The 8,649-nt window shown below is 43.7% G+C and overlaps 1 long non-coding RNA gene and 1 pseudogene across 1 annotated transcript; both read left to right on the top strand.

Annotated features, from left to right (window-relative positions):
* The first annotated feature begins 252 nt into the window (after positions 1–252).
* On the top strand, positions 253–3,265 carry LOC144987313 (uncharacterized; annotated as a pseudogene).
* Positions 3,266–3,315: 50 nt separating this feature from the next.
* On the top strand, positions 3,316–6,694 carry LOC144987199 (uncharacterized). The gene is made up of 3 exons (XR_013651076.1): positions 3,316–4,935; positions 5,006–5,043; positions 5,273–6,694. It is a non-coding gene; the product is annotated as an uncharacterized LOC144987199 (long non-coding RNA).
* Positions 6,695–8,649: the final 1,955 nt, after the last annotated feature.

Below are 8,649 nucleotides of genomic sequence, written 5' to 3' on the forward strand. Positions count from 1 at the left end.
ACTAAAGCTGAAGTTCCTGCACCAGTCACTGTTGTAACTATATTTTACCAGGTTGATAAAGAAGACTGAGATTTTTATTTACCACCTTCATTTGCACATACAGAACACAGGTCTAAAGGTTGATAATTATATTACATATCCATTTAGATGTTCTATGGCAAAATGTTGCCCAGTACAACCACGCCTTCAGTTGTTGTGTTCTGATGCTTCTGCTCCTCCTCAGAAAAAACAACAACTTCTGAAGGGCGAAGAATGGACACAGGTACTGAAATTTAAGTTTCGTTCAATATATTATGGATAAGGCAGACACACACATTGGTATTTACGTAACACCTAAATGGAAATCCAACATATAGAGGTCAACAGCAAAATGTGCAAAATGTTTCATTGTATTAGGAGTTTGAAGATAATGAATAAAAGCTGTTAAGATTTTTTTTAAGTGAAATAGGAATTGTTCAAAAAAGGAGGTAAGTAACCAAGATGGTTTGGGGACCAATATACTGAATAACATGGTAGAAATTTAAGTTCTGTGTGCACACAAAGTTCATCAATTTATATAGACTTATGAGTAGATGTATTCTTACTGTTGGTATCGTAGTACTTCAAATATTTTTAAAATGTTAATTAATTACTGTGTTGAAACATTAGAAAAAATAAATCACTAAGCTAAACGTTAACTCTTATAACACTTTAATAACACACGCTCTTTGACCTACTCTAACTCTTCGGCTGTTTACATAATCAACCTGAATCAACTGATTCTGATGCAAAGATAAGTGGCTTTTCATATCGGCTTTACCATTTTGCAAGTGTTAAGATGTAAAACCAGTGAATATCTTTTTGGTACCATTTCTGTTTCTGCTCCAGCATGTTGAGGAGGGTATGATTTAGGGTTCATTCAGACTGGGAAAACCGGATCCAGTCCAGAACCTTGCTTTTGGTCTGTATTCAGACGGCCATGAAGTGACCTTTCCTGATTCAAACCAAAGCTTGTAAACAAAACCACGTGACTAAAAATCTCTACACTCATTTGTTATGAATTACGTGGGCGGGGCAAAGAAATTCGAGGCAGAAGTTATAGAAATCATGCACTTTACAGTCCTTGTCGGGGTTAGTTCATTTAACTTTATATTTTGCTGACCAATTTTAAACATGTGTGTCAACGTCATGCTGGAATAAACTGGATTTCCTTCAGGATGATAAAGAATTACAAGTTTCGACTTTGGTCTTGATGTCTGATGTCATATTACTCTAGACCTTGAGTACACATGGTCTAGGGTATCAGTTTTTTGAGCAACACCAGATGGTAGGTAACGTTATTAGTGTCCTACCTCCTTCATTACAAAATTCTTCTGGCAGCTCATGCAGGTTCAACTCTCTCAACAGCAGTGCAACATCTCGACGCTCACCAAGCTTCTATTAGTGGGACTTTCTCTCTGGACCCCAACCGATTGATGACCTCCTTGATGACTGAATCAGCTCCTTGTCCTTGAGATCTTGATCCATACAGGAAGACTGAAACACCAACAGACTAGACTGGAATGCAAGTGGTTGGATGGCTCAGTTGGTTAAGTGCAGGTCTGGCACATTGGAAAATAGGCTTTGATTCCCAGGGGGTGGGATGAGTTTCCCACTGTGGGTCCTTGGGCCAGACTCGCTACACTACAGCCTAACAATGCAACCACAAGGGGGCCCAAGTCTCTGTACCCCTGTACTGGTCCACAACCCAGGTAAAATACAGGTTTGAGTCAGGGAGGGCATCTCTGCCAAAGCCACCTGTGCGAAACAATGAAAGCAGATTCTCAGTGGAGACCCCTGAAGGGATATGCCAAAAGGTGAACAAACAGCATGTGCACGCTTCATAAGTCATTCTTGTGCTAAAGAATCTCTTTAAACAAAAGACGTTTGATGTATTTTTATTGTGTATTATTGTGTATTGTGCGTCAGTGTGAAATAATGTGAGTGTGCAGGTGGACACTGCCACTACACCTCTACAGACACAAACCTGACATCGGTTGTGGGTTTGATCACGTGATCGTGTTTCCTAAAGATGATGTCATTTCAGAGGACCAATCAAATGCAGTCTTGTCTCTACAAATGTGAAAAATCATCTGTGTATTTTTATTTGACAACAGGATCCAGACATTATGATTTCTAATTATTTTGATGTTTTTCTGACATATTTGTACTTTAAAGCAAATGGTGAGTTATGATTTTAAATTGTTAAAGGAAAGTCTGAACATCTTTATGTGATTTTTTTTGTGGTTGTTCTTTGTTTGCATTACCTTAGCTCAGAAGATTGATCTAAAATCGTCCTCTGTAATCCAGAAAGGGTTTTTTCTATCTGTCTCCACTGGTGACGCTGTTACTTTAGAATGTTCCTATGAAGGTTTAGATTTAACGTGGATCTTCTGGTACAAGCAAACACTGGGACAAAGACCTGAACCCATCTCTAGTTTCTATACGTACGCTTCAGTGTTGACCTTTTTTGATCCATTCAACAACAGTCAACGCTTCACTCTGGATACAAAAAACCAAAATCATCACTTGAGGATTTCAGATCTGCAACTTTCAGACTCGGCTACTTACTACTGTGCAGCACGACACGCAACCATCGTTACATTTACAGAGGGTGTTACAGTCAGGGTGAAAGGTCCAGGTGGAACCACGAAGACTTCAGTGGATCAGTGGTCCTCTGAGAACATCCATGCTGGACACTGTGACTCTGAACTGTACAGTACACACTGGGAGCTGTGATGGAGAACAGCGAGTTTACTGGTTCAAAGACTCTGGAGACTCTCATCCAGGACTCATTTACACTCATGGAGGCAGGAATGATCAGTGTGGGAGAAAGAACAACACACAAACACACAGCTGTGTCTACGAGCTGCACATGGAGAGGCTGACTGAGTCTCATGCTGGGATCTACTACTGTGCTGTTGTCTCATGTGGACTCATACTGTTTAGAAACGGGACCAAGCTGGACCTCACAGGTGAGTTTTACCTGAGAAAATCCAGTTTGTTGGTGAAAGACTCAAGTTAAATCCATTTTGCTCTGGTGCCAGACTCTGCAGCACCTCTGAACTCTGTGATTCTGAACACTTTTGTTGGATTATTGGCCATCATGTGTCATGGTTTTAGGTTTTTCTGCTTTTGTGTTCAAGTTGTTTTTGGTTCTGTGATGTTTTGAGTTAACTTCCTGTTTTATTTTGTAGCATTTCCTGTTTTGTTGTTGTCTCAAGTATTACCTTTCCCCATCAGTCCTGAGTGTTTCCACCTGTGTTTTGTTCCCTTGTATGTATTTAAGTCCTGTCTTTCCCTTCCTCCTGTGCTGGTCCATATTGTATTCTTCCCCGGTTTCGAGTTTCGAGTTTTGCCTGCCTGTTGCAGTGGTTTTGTTTTGTAGTTCCGAGTTTAGGTTATTAAAACTTCCATTCCCTGTATCCTCCTGCCTCCTCTCCTCTATGCACCTGGGTACCTCCCATTCCCCCCGTAACATTATGGACCAGCCTTACCAGTACCCAGCAGAGGGGACCTGTCTCTGGTGGCCCCTTGGCTCTTCCTAGATCTACAGGGACTTCAAGGGCAGTCGCCTGGCCGTAAGGGGGGGTCGACCACATCACCGCCGCCCCCATTCTACGTCCTCCCCTGTTTCCTGGTTGGAGCGAGACGTTCTCCGGCATCAGTCCTTCCTGGACCCTCTGGACGAGGACTTTTGGCTCGAGGAGGACTTTTACGAGGAGGATGAGGGGGTCGAGACCCAGTGGGCCTTGAACTGCCCCCAGCTCCCTGCCTCCATCTTTGACGGGAGTCATCTGGCAGTGAGGGGGGGACGCCGCCGACGTCATCATCGCCGCCGCCCTTCTCGACGTCCTGCCCTGGTTTCAGAGGTGAACCTGGAGGCACCCTGTCCCGTTCCGGTTCCGAGGAGGATGCCGGACGCACCCTGTCCCGTTCCGGCTCCGAGGAGATTGCTGGACGCAACTCCTCCCGTTCCTGCTCCTAGGAGGGTCCCGGATGCACCACGACCCGTTCCGGCTCCAAGGAGGTTGCTGGATGCAACTCCTCTCGTTCCGGCTCCTAGGAGGGTCCCGGACGCACCACGACCCGTTCCGGCTCCGAGGAGGTTGCCGGACGCAACCCCTCCCGCTCCTGCTCCCAGGAGGGTCCCGGATGCTTCATGACCTCTTCCTGCTCCGAGGAGGGTGTCGGACCGACCACGACCGGTTCCGGCTCCGAGGAGGTTGCCGGACGCCACCCCTCCCGTCCTGCCGCGGACCCCGAGCCGCCTGCTGCGTACCCTGAGCCGCCAGCCGTTTGCTGGGCGGACTCTCAATGCCGAACGGCGCGGCCTCCCGGCCGTCCTCCGGACCCGCCTCGCCGGACAGAGCGGTCTCCCGGCCGTCCTCCAGACAATGTAGGCCCTTATGTTGGCCTTTCAGGCCCCGTCCTCCTGGACTGTAGGTGGAACCTCGGTGCGGTTCCTTGAGGGGGAGGTGATGTTACGGTTTCTGTTTCTTTGCCCTTGTGGTTTGGTTCCTTTTTGTTCTGTGATGTTTTGAGTTTCACTTCCTGTTTTATTTTGTAGGGTTTCCTGTTTCGTTGTTGTTTTGAGTTTTACCTTGCCCCATCAGTCCTGAGTGATTCCACCTGTGTCTTGTTCCCTTGTATGCATTTAAGTCCTGTCTTTCCCTTCCTCCTGTGCTGGTCCATATTGTGTTGTTCCCCGGTTTAGAGTTTTCCGAGTTTTGCCTGCCTGTTGCAGTGGTTTTTTTAGTTTCGAGTTTGTTATTTAAACCTTCCATTCCCTGCATCCTCCTGACTCCTCTCCTCTCTGTGCCTGGGTACCTCCCATTTCCCCCCGTAACATCATGAGCGTCCTCGTCGCCTTTCTGCTTTGGAAGATTAAGAAGATCAGCGCCTGCACCTCCACAGGTACACAAACTTATTTCACTGTTCAACAAATGTGTTCTTGAAATCCAACCTTTCTGTCTTTAATAACCAGAGGAAAGATCACCAGCTGCCCCCTTCAGAAGCACAGAGGTGAGTCTCAACTCTCTTCAGTTATTTTGGATTCCCACAAGATTCACACTCGTTCTCTACTTACTCTATTTATTTATTGTTCTGACCATTGTGTAAAATTTTCATCACTTACTGTTCTTGTGTTTTATGTTGCACACTTGGACCGAAGCAAATTCCTACTCTGTTTAACTACACAGAATATGGCAATAAAACTTCTTGAATCTTGAATCTTCTGTCATTTTGGTTTCAGGCTGAGAGCAAAGATGCAGAAAACCTCCATTACTGCTACAGTAATGGTACATTGCTTCTTTAACTGTTAAAAAGACAAAAAAAATCAAGAAGACAGGAAAACGATTTAAACACACTCTGTGTTTGTGATTGTAAGACAACACTGATGACACTTAGAAACAAGTTCAGCTGCAACACCTGACTGTCTGCCACCAACCTGAAGGCGCTGTAGTCGGGTGGAGCTGCTCGCCGTTCAGCGGCGTCATGTTCATGGCTTGTTAGGAATAATTAGAAACAAAAAAGTTAGAAACTCCCTTTTACATTTTATTACACCAACTTTTACTTTTTATCACATTAATGGTTTAAACTTGATTTACTATGTATCATCATCTCAAAACTATATTACAAAGCACAAACAAGACTATTGTCTCGTAACATTCCTTCAGCATCCTCCCCTTTCATCTTGTGTGTGCAGTGTATGCGCTCTGGCAAATGTCTGTGATAACCTCAGAGAGATCTGACACTTTAGGCTCTCTGACCTTCCAACATCTAGCCTGCAACAACTTGGGGGTGGATTTTTCACACCACTGTTCATCGGGTGATCTCCTGAATATGCAAATGCAGGGCTTATACAGTGATCCCTCGCTATAACGCGGTTTACTTTTCACGGTTTCGCTACTTCACAGATTTGCATCGTGCATTGTGTTCTGCATTCTGATTGGCGAAAAAGTCACTCCGCTTCTTCTCTACCTTAGCGTCAATAATGTTGCAGTTTAATATGTACGTATATTTTTTACGTATGTACATATGTACGTAAAAAATATACAGCTTTTTAAATTTACGTTATGTACCTTGTAAATTCTCTTACAATTTCGAGTTTTATTAAAACCCATAGACAAAAGACCGACAACAACTGCCTATCACAATGTTCTTCTCCCGAACAAACACAGCTGCACCGCAGACTTCAAAAGAAGAAAACACTGCAGAGTGGAGTCAGGATGCAGCGGCTCAGTCTGAATAGCAGTGAAATACACCTGAGTCACTATTTGTCCGACTGTACTTTGTATTTTTTTCATAATCATTTAAAATTTTCTCCCGTTTAATCCAATTACTTGGGTCGCGGTGGGCGGGACTAATCTCAGCGATTTGAAGCCTTCTGTTCACATCGATGATTAAAATTATTATTTGACAGTACAGTACAGAAGATATTTGTTGAAAAAAAACTTTTCTAAAGTAGTTTGATTTGTGAAACAAATGCTTGAGCCTGTAAAATGGTTTGTTCTTTCTTTCAAATGTATAATAGAGTATTTCATTTTATATTAATTGTAAGCAAAAACAAAGGTTTCTACTTCACAGATTTTGCCTATCACGGGTTCTTTTTGGAATGTAACCGCCGCAAAAAACAAGGGTTTACTGTATGCCAAGCTCATTTTCCTGTTTTCTTTTTTCGGACTTTGATGCAGCAACCCTGTTCATCTGTCTGTAACCCTTCGTACAAATTTGTGCTTTTTGTGCGGAGTAAATCTTCACTGAAGCTAAGTTTTGCCTCTGAGTCATTATTCATTCATTTCTGTGTGCAAGAAACTGACTGGGTACGAACCTAATAATTTTATCAATACAGTCCTATCTAGCAGATCCAGTTTCTTCACATGGCTGTTAGAACTTGGAATGACTTACTGACTAAATCAGCTGTTTAGACCCACAGAATGTTGATGAAACATGGAAAAGGTTTTTGGTTAGAATTGTTTGGTTTTGGTCCCAACAAGTACCTGAACACAGAGAGACATCATGATGAAAATACTGAATGTAACAGTATCTTCAACTCTATAACAGTGATGAACCAGTCTTTAGTCACTCAGTCATATGCAGGACGCTCCTCTCTGAACTCTATTCACGTTGAGGTCGTGGGTCAGAGTCGCCACCCGTAGAAAGCGCCTTACCTCCAGGAACCATCCAAATGAAGAAAATTCAGTCGCCGTTTTCCTGCTAAGCGGACATCGCCATGTTGGAGCCAGACGAGTGAAGTTGGTCTGAGTCGGTCTGAGTCAATGTTTCTATGGCAACTGCTGTCGCCAATCGGGAGTGAGCTTGTTGAAAGTCCACACCCCTTCCCCTGAGAGTGGCTCGGGAGAATCTGTCATTCAAATATTTGAGGTGGGGGCAGCATGTGTTTGCAGACACCCCCAATGTAGGCCCCTCCCAATCCCAAAAATGTGGCATCCTTACCTTATCATGAGTAGTGTCAATCAAGCCACAAAGGTGCCTCTCCTTAAATAAGTAAACAAACAACATAGTGGGAATTTTATTTTGCCCCCCTGGGGCTATTGTGGTTCTGCAGGACAAATGCTGGGGCTTTCTCATCCGACTGTAATATTTCCTGACAGGTAAACGGAGTCATTCCAGTCCAAAGCTGAAATAACTCTCACATCTGCTGTCGTCCTCATGCGTGCTTCCTAAAAAATTATGAAAACGGCCCAGGGGCATCATGGGAAAACAGAGACACTGGAATCTGCAAACCTGGACTCCAACATGAAGAAGCTGTGGAGACGTGTTAGGTCTTTCTTTTATTTTGTGGGTTAGAGAAACATTTCCAGAAGCTGGAAGGAGCTAATCTTTGCTTTAAGGTTAATATTTGTTGCCATATGGACTTCCTGTATGTGATTTAGAAAAGTAATTCCTCCTTCCTGTCAAAGCTTTACTCTGTCTTCACCACACAGCAGGCTTCAGACATGGAGAAAAAGGAAAGAAACATCCAGAAGAAAGAACACAGAATGACACCAAAGATGTTAGACGACTATCCTCTGTCTGTCATTTCCCACAAATGAAATCCAACCTGCAGCGGCCCACATGTCCACAGAGGAAGGCAGACCGAGACAGAGCTAGAGACTAATGAGTCCACAATGAACAGATCTGTTGATGCAGAAACCAAAACCCTGAACCAAATAGTTCTTCCTGCATAAATCAAGCACACAGAATCTTCCTTTTTCTCTTGGAGGTCTGTAAACTTTCAGCTCAGTCATTTTCATCAAACTTTTTTCCATTTGATGCATTTCTTTTTCCCCAAGGTCTTTCTGATTGCTGTTGTTTTGGCTTCCTGTTGTCATGATCCTAAGTGACCTTTATGAATGAAAATCGTGGCTTTAGTTTAGTTTCTTCAGCAACAATCTGACTCATCAATCAAGCAAACATATCCCCAACTCCTAAAATTCAGAGTGTTTCAAACATGAAGCTGTGTAAAGAACAATTCGTCTTGTTGTCCTTTTTGTAGCAGCTGACAGTTCTCTTCAGGTGTGTTTCAGCAGCTGAATCCCCCCTCCCTCATGAGAGCTGCAGCTTTAAAGGGCCTATACCATGTTATTCTGCAGCCTTTTACAGTGAACCATATCCATACATGGGATC

This window comes from Oryzias latipes, chromosome 18, assembly GCF_053564925.1.
Source record: "Oryzias latipes strain Hd-rR chromosome 18, Olatipes_Hd-rR_3.1".
Lineage (NCBI taxonomy): Eukaryota > Metazoa > Chordata > Actinopteri > Beloniformes > Adrianichthyidae > Oryzias > Oryzias latipes.